The sequence below is a fragment of the Lagenorhynchus albirostris genome, chromosome 1, assembly GCF_949774975.1.
Source record: "Lagenorhynchus albirostris chromosome 1, mLagAlb1.1, whole genome shotgun sequence".
Taxonomy (NCBI): Eukaryota; Metazoa; Chordata; class Mammalia; order Artiodactyla; family Delphinidae; genus Lagenorhynchus; species Lagenorhynchus albirostris.
In genome coordinates this window covers 43468151-43487882 of record NC_083095.1, presented here as the reverse complement: position 1 = coordinate 43487882, position 19732 = coordinate 43468151, and the positions used below count along the sequence as shown (strand labels likewise).

At 37.6% G+C, this 19732-nt stretch overlaps 1 protein-coding gene across 1 annotated transcript in view; it reads right to left on the bottom strand.

The window, feature by feature from the left end:
- The window catches only part of SLC35F4 (solute carrier family 35 member F4), a 281919-nt gene that overhangs the window by 27786 nt on the left and 234401 nt on the right, over window positions 1–19732 (bottom strand). The window lies entirely within an intron of this gene.

Below are 19732 nucleotides of genomic sequence, written 5' to 3'. Positions count from 1 at the left end.
CTGCTCTGGCTAGGACTTCCAATATGTTGAATAAAAGTACTGAGAGTGGAATGCTTTCAGCTTTTTCACCATTGAGAATGATGTTAGCCGTGGGTTTGACATATAAGCCCTTTATTATGTTGAGGTAAGTTCCCTCTATGCCTACTTTCTGGAGAGTTTTTATCATAAACCGGTGTTGAATTTTGTTGGAAGCTTCTTCTGCATATATTTGAGACTATCATTAATGGTTTTAGCCTTCAATCTTGCAATATGAATATCCCATTGCATCCCATTGATAACCCCCACTTGATCATGGTGTATTATCCTTTTGATGTATTGTTGGATTTGGTTTGATAATATTTTGTTGAGGACTTTTGCATCTACGTTTTTGCATCTGTGATATTGGCCTGCGGTTTTCTTTTCTTGTTATATCTTTGTCTGGCTTTGGTATCAGGGTGATGCTGACATCACAGAATGAGTTTGGAAGTGTTCCTGCCTCTGCAAATTTTTTTGAATAATTTAAGAAAGATAGGTGTTAATTATTCTCTAAATGTTTGGTAGAATTCGCCTGTGAAGCCACCTGGTCCTGGACTTTTGTTTACTGGGAGATTTTTTTTTTTAATTACTGATTCAGTTTCATTACTGGTAATTAGTCTGTTTATATTTTCTATTTCTTCTTGGTTTAGACTTGGGAGATTGTACATAATTATGAATTTCTTCTAGGTTTTCCATTTTATTTGCATATAGTTGCTCATAGCAGCTATGATCCTTTGTATTTCTGCCGTGTCCGTTGTAACTTCTCCTTTTTCATTTCTGAGTTTATTGATTTGGACCCTCTCTTTTTCTTGATGAGTCTGGCTAAAGGTTTATCAATTTTGTTTATCTTTTCAAAGAAATAGCGCTTAGTTTCATTGATCTTTTCAAGTTTTTTAGCCTTTATTTCATTTATTTCTGCTCTGATCTTTATGATTTATTTCCTTCTACTAACGGGTTTTGTTTGTTCTTTGCTTTCTAGCTCCTTTAGGTGTAAAATTAGATCGTTTATTCGAAATGTTTTCTTTTCCTGAGGTAAGCTTGTATAGCTATAAACTTCTTTCTTAGAACTTCTTTTGCCGAGTCCCATAGATTTTGAGTCATTGTGTTTTTGTTTCATTTGTCTCCAGGTATTTTTTTATTTCCTATTTGATCTCTTTAGTGATTCATTGGTTGTTTAGTAGCATATTGTTTACCTCTACATGTCAGTGTTTTTTGCAGTTTTTTTCTTGTAGTTGAATTCGAGTCTCATAGTGTTGTTGTTAGAAAAGATGGTGATATAATTTCAATTTTCTTAAATATACCAAGGCTTGATTTTGTGGCCTAGCATGTGATTTAATCCTGGAGAATGTTCCATGTGCACTTGACAAGAATGTGTATTCTGCTGCTTTTGGACGAATGTTCTCTCTCTATATGTATCTGTTAATTTCATCTGGTCTAATGTGTCACTTCAGGCCAGTGTTTCCTTGTTGATTTTCTGTCTGAATGATCTGTCCATTGATGTAAGTGGGGTGTTAAAGTCCCCTATTAGTATTATGTTATTGTTGATTTGTCCATTTATGTCTGTTAATATTTGTTTTTATGTATTTAGGTGCCCCTATGTTGGGTGCATGTATATTTACAATTGTTATATCTTATTAGATTGATCCCTTGATCATTATGTAGTGTCCTTTTTTGTCTCTTGTAACAGTCTCTACTTTAACTCTATTTTAACTCTGTTTTGTCTGATAAAAGTATTGCTACCCTGGCTTTCTTTTGATTTCTGTTGGTATGGAATACCTTTTTCCATCTCTCACTTTCAATCTGTTTATGTCTTTGGATATGAAGTGAGTTTCTTGTAGGTCTTGGTTTTGGATCCATTCAGCCACTGTATGTCTTTTTTTTTTTAATAATACTTTTTTAAATTGAAATATTGCTGATTTACAGTTTGTGCCAATCTCTGCTGTACAGCAAAGTGACTCAGTTATACACATATATACATTATTTTTTAAAAAATATTCTTTTCCGTTATGGTTTACCCCAGGAGACTGGATATAGTTCCCTGTGCTATACAGTAGGACCTTGTTGTTTGTCCATTCTAAATGCAATAGTCTGTAATAGTTTGCATGTACCAACTCCAAACTCCCAGTCCATCCCTCTCCCCCTCTGCTTGGCAACCACAAGTCTGACCTCTGCCTGTGAGTCTGTTTCTGTTTTGTAGATAGGTTCATTTGTGTCACATTTTAGATTCTGCATATAAGTGATATCGTATGATATTTCTTTTTCTCTTTCTGACTTACTTTACTTAGTATGATAACCTCTAGTCACGTCCATGTTGCTGCAAATGGCATTATTTTGTTCTTTTTTTATGGCTGAGTAGTATCCCATTGTATATATGTACCACTTCTTCTTTATCTGTTCAGCTGTAGATGGACATTTAAGTTGTCTCCAAGTTTTGGCTATTGTGAATAATGCTGCTAGAAACACAGAGGTGAATATATCTTGTTGAATTATAGTTTTGTCCAGTTATATGCCCAGGAGTGGGATTGCTGGATCATATGGTAGTTCTATTTTTGGTTTTCTGAGGAATCTCCCTACCATTTTCCATAGTGGCTGCACCAACTTACATTCCCACCAACAGTGTAGAAGGGTTCCCCTTTCTCCACACCCTCTCCAGCATTTGTTATTTGTAGACTTTTTAATGATGGCCATTCTGACCAGTGTGAGGTGGTACCTCATTGTAGTTTTGATTTGCATTTCTCCAATAATTAGTGATGTTGAGCATATTTTCATGTGCCTATTGGCCATCTGTATGTCTTCTTTGGAGCAATGTCTATTAAGGTCTTCTGCCGATTTTTTGATTGGATTGTTTTTTTATTGTTGAGTTGTGTGAGCTGTTTATATATTTTGGAGATTAATCCCTTATCTGTCACATCATTTGCAAATATTTTCTTCCATTCCATAGGTTATCTTTTTGTGTTGTTTTTTGTTTTAGTTTTTTTTTTAATGATTTACTGTGCAAGAGCTCGTAAGTTTGGTTAGGTTCCACTTGTTTATTTTTATTTCTATTGCCTTGGGAGACTAACCTAACAAAACATTGGTACAATTTATGTCAGAGAATGCTTTGCCTATGCTCTCTTCTAGGCGTTTTATGGTGTCATGTCTTATGTTTAAGTCTTTAAACCATTTTAGGTTTATTTTTGTGCATGGTGTGAGGGTGTGTTCTAACTTCATTGATTTACATGAGGCTGTTCAACTTTCCCAGAACCACTTGCTGGAGATTGTCTTTTTCCCATTTTATATTCTTGCCTACTTTGTTGAAGATTAATTGACTGTAGGTGTGTGTGGATTTATTTCTATTCTGTTCCATTGATCTATATGTCTGTTTTTGTACCAATACCACACTGTTTTGATTACTATACCTTTGTAGTATTGTCTGAAGTCTGAGGGAGTTATGCCTCCTGCTTTTTATTTTCCCCCTCAGGATTGCTTTGGCAATTCTGGGTCTTTTATGGTTCCATATAAATTTTTAGATTATTCTAGTTCTGTGAAAAATGTTATGGATAATTTGATAGGGATTGCATTAAATCTGTAGATTGTTTTGGGTAATATTGCCATTTTAATAATATTAATTCATCCAATCCAAGAGTATGGGATATCTTTCTATTTCTTTGAACCCTCTTTAATTTCCTTTGCTAATGTTTCGTAGTTCTCAGCATGTAAGTCTTTCACCTCCTTGGTCAGGTTTACTCCTAGGTTTTTTTGTGTGTGCGATTTTAAAAGGAATTGTTCTTTTTTTTTACATTCTCTTTCTGATTTTCATTGTTAGTGTAAAGAAATGCAACCAATTTCTGAATGTTAATCTTGTATCCTGCTACTTTGCTCAATTCATTTATCAGATCTAGTAGTTTTTGTGTGGGTCCTTAGGGTTTTCTTTATATAGTATCATGTCATCTTCATGTAGTGACAATTTTACCTCTTCCCTTCCAATCTGGATACCTTTTATTTGTTTTCTTGTTTGACTGCTGTGGCTAGGACTTCCAATACTATGTTGAACAGAAGCTGTGAGAGTGGGCATCCTTGTCTTGTTCCAGATTTTAGTGCAAAGACCTTCAGCTTTTCACTGTTGAGTATTGTATTGGCTGTGGGTTTGTCATAAATAGCTTTTATTATGTTGAGATATGTCCCCTGTATACCCACTTTGGTAAGAGTTTTTATCATGAATCGATGTTGAATTTTTTCAAGTGCTTTTTCTGCATCTATTGAGATGGTCATGTGGTTTCTTAATTTTCTTTTGTTAATGTGGTGTATTACATTGATTGATTTGTGTATGTTGAACCATCCTTGTGAACTTGGTATGAATCCCACTTGGTCATGGTGTATGATTTTTTTTATGTGTTTTTGGATTCAGTTTGCTAATATTTTGTTCAGAATTTTTGCATCTATATTCATCAAAGATATTGTCCTGTAATTTTCTTTCTTGGTGGTATCTTTGTCTGCTTTTGATATCAGGATGATCATGGCTTCATAGAATGTTTTGGGGAATGTTCCCTTCTCTTCAGTCTTTCGGAAGAGTTTGAGAAGAAGTGGTAAATATAAGTTCTTTGTATGTTTGGTAGAATTCGCCTGTGAAGCCATCTGGTCCTGGACTTTTGTTTGCAGGGAGTTTTCTTTATTATTACAGATTCTATTTCACTGCTAGTGATTGGTCTGTTCAAATTATCTATTTCTTCTTGATTCAGTTTTGGTGGGCTCTATGTTTCTAGAAGTTTGTCCATTTCTTCTAGGTTGTCAAATTTGTTGGCATATAATTGTTCATAGTAGTCTCTTATTGTTTTTTGTATTTCTGTGGTTGAGACTTTTCCTTTTTCATTTCTTATTTTGCTTATTTTGGTTCTCTCTCTTTTCTTCTTGGTGAGCCTGGCCACAGGTTTGTCAATTTCTTTACCCTTTCAAAGAACCAGCTCTTGGTTTTATTGATTTTTTTCTATTTTTTTAAAAAAATCCCTATTTTATTTATTTCCTCCCTGATCTTTATTATTAACTTTCTTCTGCTGAATTTAGGTTTTGTTTGTTCTTGTTTTTCTGATTCTTTTAGGTGGTAGGTTAGGTTGTTTATTTGAGATTTTTCTTGTTTTTTTGAGGAAGGCCTGTATTGCTATTAACTTCCCTCTAAGAACTGCTTTTGCTGCATCCCATAGATTTTGTATGGTTTTGTTTTCATTGTCATGTGTCTCAAGATATTTTTTAATTTTCTTTTTGATTTCCTCATTGACCCATTGGTTTTTTAGTAGCATGTTGTTTAGTCTCCATGTAATCATTTTTTTCTCATTTCTTTTCTCTATATCTTTTGATTGGAGCATTTAGTCCATTTACATTTAAAGTAATTATTTATATGTATGTTCTTATTGCCATTTTGTTAATTGTTTCTGGGTTGTTTTTGTAGGTCTTTTTTTTTTTTAATTCCTTTATTCTTTTTTCTCATCTCTTGTGATTTGATGACTATCTTTAGTGTTATCTTTTTCTTTTTTGTGTGTGTATCTATTATAGATTTTTGGTTTGTGGTTACCATGAGGTTTTTATATAGCAATCTATATATATGCATGATTGTCTTAAGTTGCTGATTTCTTAATTTCAAATGCTTTCCAACAACCCTGCATTTTACTCTCCTCCCCTCACAATTATTGCTTATTGTGAATATAGATGATTTCACCACTTTTGTCTTTTAACCTTCCTACTGGCTTTGTGAGGGGATGATTTCCTACCTTTACTGTGGATTTGCCTTTACCGATGAGCTTTCTCCTCACATGATTTTCATGTTTCTCACTGTGTCCTTTGTTGCTTAGAGCAATTCCTTTAACATTTCTTTTAAAGTTGGTTTGGTGGTGCTGAACTCTTTTAGCTTTTGCTTGTCTGTGAAGCTTTTGATCTCTCCATCAAATCTGAACCAAGAATCTTGCTGGGTAGAGTATTCTTGGTTGTAGGTTTTTCACTTTCATCACTTTAAAAATCTTGTGCCACACCCTTCTGGCTTGCAGAGTTTCTGCTGAAAAGTCAGCTGATAACCTTGCATGAGTTCCCTTGTATATAAAGTGTTGCTTTTCTCTTGAAGCTTTTAATATTCTCTATCTTCAATTTTTGCCATTTTATTTACAATATGTCTTGGTGTGTTCCTCTTTGGGCTAATCTTGTATGGTACTCTCTGTACTTCCTGGATTTGAATGTCTGTTTCCTTTCCCAAGTTAGGGAGGTTTTCAGCTATTATCTCTTCAACTATGCTCTCAACCCCTTTCTCTCTCTCTTCTCCTTTTTGGACACCTATAATGCAAACATCAGTGCACTTGATGTTGTCCCAGAGGTCTCTAAATTGTCCTCATTTTTTTTTATTCTTTTTTCTGTTCAGCATAAGTGATTTCCACTACTCTGTCTTCCAGCTCGTTGTTCTGTTCCTCTGTATCATTTAGTCTACTGTTGATTCCTTCTAGTGTATTTTTTCATTTCAGTTATTGTATTCTTCATCTCTTTATATTTATTCTTTAATGTTTTCTAACTCTTTGTTAAAAACTTCTAACTTCTCACTCTGTGCATCCATTCTTCTCCCAATTTGTTGATCATCTTTATGATCACTATCCTGAACTCTTTCTCAGGTAGATTGCCTGTCTCCACTTCACTTAGTTCTTCTTCTGGAGTTCTATCTTGTTCCTTCATTTGGAATATGTTCCTCTGTCACCTCATTTTGCCTAACTTGCTATTTTTATTTTTATGTACCCCCTGGTAAGTTGTTCGTATTTCCTGACTTTGGAGAAGTGGCCTTCTGTAGGAGACATCCTATGAGTCCCAATAGCACACTCACCTCTTGTCACCAGAGCTATATGCTCTAGGGGTTCCTTCTATGAGGACTGTGTGGGTATTTCTGTTGTGGTGAGCTGACTACACCAGTGGTCTGGTAGGTTTATTTGGCCCTGGTATGGTTGGTTGCCAGGTCCTGCCTTGTGCAGAGGCTGTCAGCTGCTGGTTGGTGGGGTCTGATCATGAGGCAGCTGACTGCAGAACCCTGGAGGTTCCAGGGCTAGTGCTGTGTTACTGGTGGGCAGAGTCAGGATCCAGGAGAACCTGGGGCTGTTGCCCACCTACTGGTGGATGAAGCCAGGTCCTGGGGCTTGTGCCGGCCTACTGGTGGACAGAGCCATGTCCTGGGGTCTGGTTGCAGGGCCTAGGGGTCCCAGAGCAGGTGTCAGATCTCTGGTAGGTGGGCTGGTTCCTGACATGGTTGGCTGCAGGGGCTGGTATCTTGAAGCTTGTGTTGGCCTCCTAGTGGGCCAGGGACCAGGCTCAGGCAGTTCCATGGCAGGCCTAGTCCATAGACTGGGATGTTGCTGTTTTTTTTTGTGGCTGGTGTCTGCCTGCTGGTGGGTTCAGCTGGGTCTGAGGCTAGGACAGGCTCCTGGTGGGTGGGGCCTGGGCCCCACATGGTCTCTGGCTGGAGGCCCTGGGGGTCTTGGGTCTATTGCCTGTGCACTGGTGTATGGGGACAGATCCTGGGCCCTCTGGTGAGGAGGGCCATGTCCAGAGGCGGCTGTGGACCCAGGGGGTCTTAAGGCAGCTTGTCTGCTGGTAGGTGGAGTTGTGTCAGTGTCCAGTTAACTGTTTGCCCTGAGGCATCTCAGTACTGGTGCCTGCAGACTGTTGGGCTGCAGTGGGACTGGGTGCTGTGGTAATAATCTAGAAGGAGGATTCCAGAATGGTGTTACCATGTGGTAGAAGGAGCTCCCCAAAATAACTGCCGGGAGGCTATGTCCCCAGGGTGAATTGGAATTATCTCCTGCCTCTCCAGGAGACTCTCTAGAGCTCAGAAGGTAGGTCTGACCCAAGCTTCTACCGAATTACTGCTTCTACCCTGGGTTCCAGAGCATGTGAGACTTTGTGTGAGCCCCTTAAGAATAAAGTCTCTATTTCCCCCGGCCCTCTGGGACTCCCAGAATAAGCCCTGTGGCCTTCAAAGCCAAATGCTCTGGGGGCTTGTCTTCCCAGTACAGCACCCCTGGGCTGGGGAGCCTGAAGTGGGGCTCAGACCTCTCACTCCTTTGGGAGAACCTCTGCAGCTGTAATTATTCTCCTGTTCGTGGATTGCCCACCTGGCAGTATGGGATTTGTCTATATTGCTACTCTGCCCCTCCTGCTGTCTCATTGTGGTTCCTTCTTTATATTTTTAGTTGCAGAATATTTTTTCTGGTACGTCCTGTTTTTTTTCATTGATGGCTGTTCTCTTAATAACTGTGATTTTGGTGTGCCTGTGAGAGGAGAAGAGCTCAAGGTCTTCCTACTCTGCCATCCTGTGCCTCACAGTTATGTTTCTAATTGAATATTTTAAATTCAATTAAAAGAGGCTGTCTAAAATTCAGGGAACTCTCATTTATTCATGTTCTTCAAGAGGGGTGACACTCAGATACTCCAAGAGTAATTTTTAATTTATCTTTCAGGTATCTTGTATAATTTATGTTTACATGAGGTGTGCCTTCTTGTGGCATTTTGTGATTACTCAGCAGTTCTGGGTGGAAAGGAGGAAGTCCAAAAATGGGTTGAGTACCAAGTTGAGATGGGGTTGAGATAAAATATTGGCCATAGTTACTAAAAAGTTGGTAAATCACATGTAGATAGCAAGTGTTGAATTTGTAAGCCAAACTAGTGATTTCTCTTTCTTCCTCATTTTCACTGCAGTGTTATGTCCTGGCTTCTCTACCTCCTGGTCCTTATGCAATATAGCTCAAATCTCATTGCCAGCTGCCAGCTGCCTCCCACTTGCTGATTCATGGAAGAGACCCGAGAATAGCTGAGCCACTGGAGGCATTTAAACCGTTGTCCTAAAAAGGCAAATTTAAACTCAGAGCCAGGCCCAGAGGCATGTTCAGAGCTTGGTCCATGAAACAGTCATCTCAGGTCCTGGAAATGAAGACACTGGCCCATGCTATATGGTCTTGTACTATCAATTAAAATAAAGCCAGCACCGACAAAAATATTCAGAATGTCACCTGGGATACAGTCAAGGATTATAAATAAATCATATTTATATTGTATTTTATATGCCACAGTGAGTGCCTGAGTATTTCAAATTCAGTTAGTGAACAGTGTTCAGACTTTGACAGGTATTGAGGATAAACTGCATTAGGAGTGAAGGATTGGAAGTCTCCCATTAGTCACACTAGATGGTCCCCGGCCCCTTGTAAAGACATCTGCTCACCTGAGCCATTGTGTTTGGGCCACCTTGTGCCATTTTTCATAATTGTCCAGGCATAAGAATATGGTTTCTTCATCTGCACTGGTTAGGCTCTGCATGCTTCCCAAATCAATTTAACTCAACAAGTAGTTATTAAGCACCTATTCTAAGGCAGGTATTGTGTAAGGAATAGGAGTTAGACAAATGATGAATACACGGTCCATGACTTCATGGAACTCTCAACATAGTATTGGAGTCAGACATGTAACCCGTTAACTATAATGTGAACAGGAGAGCAGGAAGAAAGGGAGTGAGTGCTTTATTCAGCCTGGAGTAGGAAAGGTTCTATGGGGCTTTGAAGAATGAGCAGGACTTTGCCAGGCAGAATTTTATGCTGAGTCAGAGAAAATTGTAGAGCACATACTCGAGTTGGAAAGAATGCTATGAAACTTAATGGTAAGAAGCTCAACTCTAAGATCCTGAATTCTGAGTACAAAAGAGCACTGAAAATCCCATCCTTCTATCCTTGCCTGTTACTTGAAAAGGAACTTTGGTATAATTGAGATTCAGAGAGAACATTATGGTTAAGAACACAGGTTGTTTAAATCTGGGGATACCTGGTAGGAATCTGGCTCAGCCATGTATAGTTGCACAACATTGAGACAGAAGATGGCCATGTAATCTCTCTCAGCCCCAGTTTTCTCTCCTGTTCTACCCACATCTGAGGAGTGCTGTATGGATTAAATGGTCCATAGAACATACTCAAGAAATGTATACTGTTATTACTAATAATGACCAGGTAAACAGAAATGACCATTTGTTCTATTTTATCAATCACAATGTTTGACTTCATGAAATAGAAATCCAAACTGAACTGGTTTAGCAAAAATGGGGAGTTTTTATGAGTTTAGCAATCAAAGAGTAGGATGGCCAGGGATGTTCCTAATCCTCAGGAACAGCTGGAACCCAGGGCATGGTGTAGCTGAACAGCACCCCCATTTCTCACTGCTGGATGCCAGATTCATTTCTCCTCACTTGGCTGCCACCTGCCTTCCTCTGCAGAAAACCTGGTTGTTCAAAGCCCCAGTGTTTCCAATCTCATAGCTTTAGCCTCCTGGGAAAAATCTAGCTGTCCATAGTCAAAAAATCTTGAAGAAAGAACTTCTGTATTTTACTGATTTCCTGGTCCAATTTCTGTCGCCAGAGAACACTGCAACAGGCTGCAGCTCCCAGGAAAGTATGGGTGGAGCTGGGCAGACAGTGCCTTGGGTTTCCACTTAGAGACTTCAAAGCAAAAAGGGCAAAGAAGAACTACAGCTGCTGGGTAAGCAAATGCCTAAACAGATGGAGGACAAGGGGTGGGGGTCTCAGATAACAACTTGAAAAGCCAAGCTGATAAAGATTAATTGGGAAAACGTCTTTGGAAAGTAGGTGAGAGAGAAGCAAAGTGTCAGGTGAGTTTCTGTGTGACTGAGTGCAAGATGACTTGAAAGATAATGGATAGACCAGACTCTATTATTCAAACAAGGGTCCTGCCATCGACTCTTATTTCCCATCAGCACAAAACATCAATGAAACATTTGGTTCTACTAAGCCCTATGCTGAAAACAGCTACAGATCTTATCCTGAGTTGCCCCAAACTATGGTGATTACCTGAAACACCACATGTACCACAGGCACCCAAACCTAAAGAGATAATGGAAACACAGAAGGCAATTACACAATTCAGGGGAGGGGAGAGGGAGGTGGGGTGAGAGGGATAAGAGTTGCTATATGATAAGAAGCAGAATAGTATCCTGAAAAGACTTCCCTGAAAAGCAGGACACCAAGTGGCTGATAAATCACTTGACCTCTCTTTGTCTGCATTTCTTCTGCTCTGAAATTTAATAATTGGACAAAATGATTCCCTAAATCCCTACAGCTTTCTCTTCTTTGATTTAAAGATTTTTCAAACAAGCACCTGAAAATCATGTTTAATCATACAACAAACTTCGTCTATTTTCAACCAATTTTTTTTTAGCCATTTATATTAGTCAAGGTTCCAGAAGGAAGAGATAACAAACTCAAATTAGGATAATTTATTAAAAGGTGGTCAAGATATAGGGCTATAGGGCAGTGCTTCTAGCATCACCTGGGAGCTTGTTAAAAATGCAAATTATCAGCAGCCATCTCAGACATAGGAATCAGAAACTTTGCCATGGGGGTAACTAGTAACCTGGGTTTAAGGAGCCCACCAGGCAATTCCAATGCAAGCTAAAATTTGAGAACCACTGTGGGTGAGAAACCAGAGCGGGTAGGGCAGTACCCAGGTTTAGCAACAGCTCTTACTGCACTTGGGCCTGAAAGGACAAGGGGAGGGAGTGATTAGGAAAATCTGGAAGGAGAGGGTTGCCTGACATGAGTTATGACTTTTCATTAAGGTAGGCATTCATCTGGGGGATCCTGATAATACGCCCTTCCTTTGATATCCTATAGGGACTCCCCATTGGTTATTAAATTGAAGCCAGAGAGCAAGAAAGTCTGTTTTGTAGTCCCTAGAGTTCTACTGCCAGAGGCAGGTGTAGGAGGGGCAAAGAAGGCATCTGATATCCATGTTTCTACAATAGGATTATAATCACAAAATCAGGGGTTGGGCCACGTGATCTTCTAGCATTAAGCTTCTTTAATTGATGATTCTTCCAATCAGTCTCTTGCAAATTGTATTTTAAACATAAAACTACCTTTGACGATTTTCAGCTAAACTTTTATTAGTTTGTTTCTCTTAAATATCTGTGAAGCTGTTGTAATCACTGACAAAACATCAAAGACAGAAATGTAATCCTGAATTTTGACTTGGAATTGGTTGGAAACCCTAATTATTACTGTGACATTTTGTCTTATAAAAAGAAAGAAAACATCAATAATTCAACAAAAGATTATGTGAAAAGCTGTATTTCAGCTTGTTGTCTCATATTCCATTGACTTCCAATGGCAGTAAATATTCCTTCTAGTAAAGGAATACTGTCATCAGCATTGGTTGGATTTTCATAGAAGACCATATGGAATTTGCCAAAATTTCTTCTTTTTTAAAAAATTTAATTACAGTTGATTTACAATATTATGTTAGTTTCAGGTGTACAGCTTCAGATTCTTCTCCATTATAGGTTATTACAAGATGTTGAATATAGTTCCCTGTGCTATACAGTAAATCTTTGTTGTTTATCTATTTTATATATAGTGGTGTGTATCTGTTATTCCAGTCTCCTAATTTATCTCTTCCCTCCTTTTTCCACGTTGGTAACCATAAGTTTGTTTTCTATGTCTGTGAGTCTTTCTGTTTTGTAAATAAGCTGATTTTTATTATTTTTTTAGATTCCACATATAAATGATATCATATTTGTCTTTCTGCCTGACTTCACTTAATATGATAATCTCTAGGTCCATCCATGTTGCTGAAAATGGCAATATTTCATTTTTTCATTTCTGAATAATAGTCCATTGTGTGTGTGTGTGTGTGTGTGTATACACACACATATATATATCACATCTTCTTTAACCATTCATTTGTTAATGGACATTTTTAAAAATATCTACCATATTCATTTCCTTTTTAAAAAAAGATTTATTATTTATTTTATTTTTGGCTGCATCAGGTCTTAGCTGCGGCATGCAGGATCTTCACTGAGGCATGTGGGATCTTTCGTTGCGGTGCACAGGCGTCTCTCTAGTTGTGGCGTGTGGGTTTTCTCTTCTCTAGTTGTGGCGCGCAGGCTCCAGGGCACGTGGGCTCTGTAGTTGTGGTGTGCAGGTTCCAGAGTGCATGGGCTCTGTAGTTTCTAGCATACGGGCTCTAATTGAGGCATGCAAGCTCAGTAGTTGTGGCAAGCGGGCTTAGTTGCCCCATGGCAGGTGGGATCTTAGTTCCCTGACCAGGGATTGAACCCACATCCCCTGCATTGTAAAGCGGATTCTTTACCACTGGACCACCAGGGAAGTCCCTGTTGATGGACATTTAGAAATGCTTCCATGTCGTGGCTATTGTGAATAGCACTGCAATGAACATTGGGGTGCATGTATCTTTTTGAATTAGAGTTTTATCTTTTCCAGATACATACCCAGGAATGGGATTGCTAGATCATATGGTAACTCTATTCTTAGTTTTCAAGGAGCCTCCAGACTGTTTTCCATAGTGGTTGCACCAATTTACATTCCTACCAACAGGGTTCCCTTTTTTCCACACTCTCTCCAGAATTTATTACTTGTAGACTTTTTGATGATAGCCATTATGATTGATATGAGGTGATACCTCATTGTGGTTTTGGTTTGCATTTTTCTAATAATTAGCAATGTTGAACATTTTTTTTCATGTGCCTGTTGGCCATCTGGATGTCTTCTTTGGAGAAGTTTATTTAGGTCTTCTCCCCATTTTTTGATTGGGTTGTTTGTTTTTGATATTGAGTTGTATGAGCTGTCTGTATATCTTGGAAATTAAGCCTTTGTCAGTCATATAGTTTGCAAATATTTTCTCATAGTACATAGGTTGCCTATTCATTTGTTTATGGTTTCCTTTGCTGTGCAAAAGCTTATAAGTTTGATTAGGTCCCATTTGTTTATTTTTACTTTTATCTCTTTTCCCTTGGGAGACTGATCTAAGAAAATATTGCTACAATTTATGTCAAAGAATGTTTTGCCTATGTTCTTTTCTAGGAGTTTTATGGAGTTTTATGGTGCTATGTCTTATATTTAGGTCTTTAAGCCATTTTGAATTTTTTTGTGTATAGTATGAGGATGCATCCTAACTTCATTGATTTACATGAAGCTGTCAAGTTTTCCCAACAGCACTTTTGAAGACTGTCTTTTCTCCATTGTATGTTCTTGTCTCCTTTGTTGAAGATTAGTAGGTGTGTGGGTTTATTTCTGAGCTCTCTATTCTGTTCCATGATCTATATATCTGTTTTTGTGCCAGTACCACACGGTTTTGATGACTGTAGCTTTGTAGTATTGTCTGAAGTCTGGGAGAGTTATACCTCCAGCTTTGTTCTTTTTCCTCAGGATTGCTTTGGCAATTCTGGGTCTTTTGTGGTTCTGTGTAAATATTAGGATTATTCTAGTTCTGTGAAAAATACCATGGGTAATTTGGTAGGGATCACATTAAATCTGTAGATTGCTTTGGGTAGTATGGCTATTTTAATAATATTAATTCTTCCAATCCAAGAGCAGGGGGTATCTTTTCATCTCTTTGAATCATCTTCAGTTTCCTTTATCAATGTTTTATAGTTCTCAGCATATAGGTCTTTCACATCCTTGGTTAGTTTTAGTCCTAGGTATTTTTTTTTGATGCAATTTTAAACAAGATTTTTTTTTTACTTTCTCTATCTGATATTTCATGGTTAGTATAAAGAAATACAGTAGATTTCTGTATATTGATCGTGTACCCTGCTACCTTGCTGAATTCATTTATTAGTTCTAATAGTTTTTTTAATTGAAGTATAGTTGATTTACAATGTTGTGCTAATTTCTGCTGTATGGCAAAGTGACTCAGTTATACATAAATATATACACTCTTTTTTTTTTAATATTCTTTTCCATTATGGTTTATCCTAGGATATTGGATATAGTTCCCTGTGCTATACAGTAGGACCTTGTTGTTTATCCATTCTAAATATAATAGTTTGCATCTACTAACCCCAAACTCCCAGTCTATCCCTCTCCCTCCACCCCCCCCCCGAACAACCACAAGTCTGTTCTCTATGTCTGTGAGTCTGTTTCTGTTTTGTAGTTAGGTTCATTTGTGCCATATTTTAGATTCCACATATAAGTGATATCCTATGGTATTTGTCTTTCTCTGACTTATTTCACTTAGTATGATAAACTAGTTGCATCCATGTTGCTGCAAATGGCATTATCTCATTCTTTTTTATGGCTGAGTTGTATTCCATTGTATATATGTATCACATCTTCTTTATCCATTCCTCTGTTGATGAACATTTAGGTTGTTTCCATATCTTGCTTATTGTGAACAATGCTGCTATGAACATTTGGGTGCATGTATCTTTTTGAATTATGGTTTTCTCTGGGTATATGCCAGGTGTGGGATTGCTGGATTGTATGATAGTTCTATTTTTAGTTTTTTAAGGAACCTCTATACTGTTCTACATAGTAGCTGTATCAATTCCCACCAACAGTGCAAGAGGGTTCCCTTTTCTCCACACCCTCTCCAGCATTTATTTTTTGTAGATTTTTTGATGATGGCCATTCTGACCAGTGTGAGGTGATACCTCATTGTAGTTTTGATTTGCATTTCTCTAATAACTAGTGATGTTGAGCATCTTTTCACATGACCATATATATGTCTTTGGAGATATGTCTATTAAGGTCTTCTGCCGATTTTTCGATTGGGTTGTTTTTTTCGTTGTTGTGTGAGCTGTTTGTATATTTTGGAGATTAATCCCTTATCTGTCACATCATTTGCAAATATTTTCTCCCATTGCATAGATTATCTTTTCATGTTTTCTTTCTTTCTTTCTTTCTTTTTAATGATTTCCTTTACTGTGCAAGAGCTTGTAAGTTTAGTTAGGTCTCGTTTGTTTATTTTTATTTCTATTCCCTTGGGAGACCTAAGAAAATACTGGTATGACTTATGTCAGAGAATGTTTTGCCTATACTCTCTTCTAGGAGTTTTATGGTGTCATGTCTTATGTTTAAGTCTTTAAACCATTTTAAGTTTATTTTTGTGCATGGTGTGAGGGTGTGTTCTAACTTCATTGATTTACATGGGGCTGTCCAACTTTCCCAGCACCACTTGCTGAAGAGATTGTCTTTTTCCCATTTTATATCCTTGCATCCTTTGTTGAAGATTAATCGACTGTAGGTGTGTGGATTTATTTCTGGGCTTTCTCTTCTGTTCCATTGATCTATATGTCTGTTTTTGTACCAGTACCACACTGTTTTGATTACTATACCTTTGTAGTATTGTCTGAAGTCTGTGGGAGTTATGTCTCCTGCTTTTTTTTGGTGGGGGGGGGGTGATACGCAGGCCTCTCACTGTTGTGGCCTCTCCCATTGTGGAGCACAGGCTCTGGATGTGCAGGCTCAGCAGCCATGGCACACAGGTCCAGCCGCTCCATGGCATGTGGGATCTTCCCGGACTGGGGCACGAACCCATGTCCCCTGCATCGGCAGGTGGACTCTCAACCACTGCACCACCAGGGAAGCCCTGTCTCCTGCTTTTTATTTTCCCTCTCAGGATTGCTTTGGCAATTCTGGGTCTTCTATGGTTCCATATAAATTTTTAGATTATTTGTCTTAGTTCTGTGAAAAATATTATGGATAATTTGATAGGGATCACATTAAATCTGTAGATTGTTTTGGGTAGTATTGCCATCTTAGCAATATTAATTCTTCCAATCCAAGAGCATGGGATATCTTTCCATTTCTGTGAATTTCCTTTACTAATGTTTCACAGTTCTCAGCATGTAAGTCTTTCACCTCCTTGGTCAGGTTTATTCCTGGGTATTTGATTTATTTATTTATTGGTGTGATTTTAAAAGGAATTGTTTTTTTACATTCCCTTTCTGATATTTCATTGTTAGTGTATAGAAATGGAAACAATTTCTGAATGTTAATCTTGTATCCTGCTACTTTGCTGATTTCATTTATTAGATCTAGTAGCTTTGGGGTTTTCTATATATAGTATCATGTCATCTGCATGTGGTGACAATTTTACCTCTTCCCTTCCAATTTGGATACCTTTTATTTTTCTGGTTTGCTGTGACAGGGACTTCCACTACTATGTCGAATAGAAGTGATGAGAGTGGGCATCCTTGTCTTTTTTCCTGAATGTAGCAGGAAAACTCAGCTTTTCACCATTAAGTATATTATATTGGCTGTAGGTTGTCATAAATAGCCTTTATTATGTTGAGATATGTTCCCTCTATATCCATTTTGGTGAGAGTTTTTATTATGAATTGATGCTGAATGTTATCAAATGTGTTTTCTATGTGTTTTTTTATCTTTTCTTTTGTTGATGTGGTGTATCACACTGATTGACTTGCATATGTGGAACCATCCTTGTGACCGAGTGAATCCCACTTGATCATGGTGTGTGGTCCTTCTTATGTGTTGTTGGATTTGCTTTGCTAATATTTTCTTGAGGATTTTTGCATCTATGGTCTTCAAGGGTATTGGCCTGTAATTTCCTTCTTTTGTGGTGTCTTTGTCTGGTTTTGGTATCAGGGTGATGGTGGCTTCATAGAATGCCTTTTGGAATAGTTTGAGAAGGATAGATACAAGTTCTTCCTTGTATGTTTGGTAGACTTCCCCAGTGAAGCCATGCAGTCCTGGACTTCTGTTTGCAGGAAGTTTTTAAAATTTATCATTATAGATGTTTTTCACTTCTACTGATCAGTCTGCTCAAATTATCTATTTCTTCTTGACTCAGTCTTGGCAGGCTGTATGTTTCTAGAAACTTGTCCATTTCTTCTAGTTTGTCTATTTGTTGGCATATAACTGTTCATAGTAATTTCTTATGATTATGTGTATTTCTGTGGTATTTTCATTTCTTATTTTGTTCATTTGGGTCCTCTCTCTTTTCTTCTTGGTGAGCCTGCCTAGAAGTTTGTCAATTTTGTTTATCAGTTACAGTCTTCTTAGGTAAACATTTCACCCTAGAATTATTGAAAGGGGGCAGCATGGTAGATGGTTAATGCACAAGCAATATAAAAACTTTCCATTTCAATTTGTACCACCTTTTTCTTTAAAGGCTGAAACCCCCCCAGCACAGTACCATTTTTTACTTATCAAGTACTATTCACTCTCTGTATCTCTAACACTCTTGATTTATTTCATAGAGAAATATCTTTTAAAATGACCTGGCTGACCCACAAAAGGAGAAATCAACAGTAACACAATAATAATGGGGGACTTTAACACCCCACTTACATCAATGGACAGATCATCCAGACAAAAAATCAGTAAGGAAAAACAGGCCTTAAATATAGAGAGAACATTCCGTCCAAAACAGCAAAATACACATTCTTCTCAAGTGCACATGGAACATTCTCCAGGATTGATCACATGCCACAAAATGAGCCTTGGTAGATTTAAGAAAATTGAAATCAATCATATCAAGCATCTTTTCCAGCCACAACACTATGAGATTACAAATCAACTACAAGAAAAAAACTGTAAAAAATACAAACATGTGGAGGATAAACAATATGCTACTAAACAACCAACAGATCACTAAAGAAGTCAAAGAGGAAATCAAAAAATACCTTTAGAGAAATTAAAACAAACACACAGTGATCCAAAACCTAGGGGACATAGCAAAGGCATTTGTAAGAGGGAAGTTTATAGCAAGTCTTACCTCAGGAAACAAGAAAAATCTCAACCTAACTTTATACATAAAGTAACTAGAGAATGGAAAACAAACAAAACCCAAAGTTAGTACAAGGAAGGAAATCATAAAGATCAGAGTAGAAATAGAGACAAAACAATAGAAACATCAATGAAACTAAAAGCTGGTTCTTTGAAAAGATAAACAAAATTGATAAACCTTTAGCCAGACTCATCAAGAAAAAAAGGAAGAGAGCTCAAATCAATAAAATTAGAAATGAAAAAGAGGTTACAACTGACACCACAGAAATACAAAGGATCATAAGACTACTACAAGCAACTACATGCCAATGAAATGAACAACGTAGAAGAAATGGACAAATTCTTAGAAAGATACAACCTTCCAAGACTGAGCCTGGAAGAAATAGAAAATATAAACAGACCAATCACAAGCCTTGGAATTGAAACTGTGATTAAACACAAGCCCAGGACCAGATGGCTTCACAGGTGAAATCTATCATTTAGAGAAGAGTTAACACCTATTCTGAAAGTATTCCAAAAACTTGCAGAGGAAGAAACACTCCCAAGCTCATTCTATGAGGCCACCATCACCCTGATACCAAAACCAAAGATATCACACAAAAAAAAATCAGGACACTATCACTGATGAACATAGACACAAAAATCGTCAACAAAATACTACCAAACTGACTCCAACAACACATTAAAAGAATCTTACATCATGATCAAGTGGGATTTATCCTAGGGATGCAAGGATTTTTCAATATTTACAAATTAATGTGTCATACACCACATTAACAAATTGAAGAACAAAAACCATATGATCACCTCAATAGATGCAGAAAGAGCTTTTGACAAAATTCAAAAGCCATTTATGCTTTAAAAAAACTCCAGAAAGTGGGCATAGAGGGAACCTACCTCAATATAATAAAGGCCATATATGACAAAGCTACATTCAGCTAACATCAAACTAAATGGTGAAAAGCTGAAAGCATTTCCTCTAAGATCAGGAACAAGACAAGGATGTTCACTCTCACCACTATTATTCAACATAGTTTTGGAAGTCCTAGCCACAGAAATCAAAGAAGAAAAAGAAATAAAAGGAATCCAAATTGAAAAAGAAGTAAAACTGTCACTGTTTGCAAATGACATGATACTATACGTAGAAAATCCTAACGATGCTATCAGAAA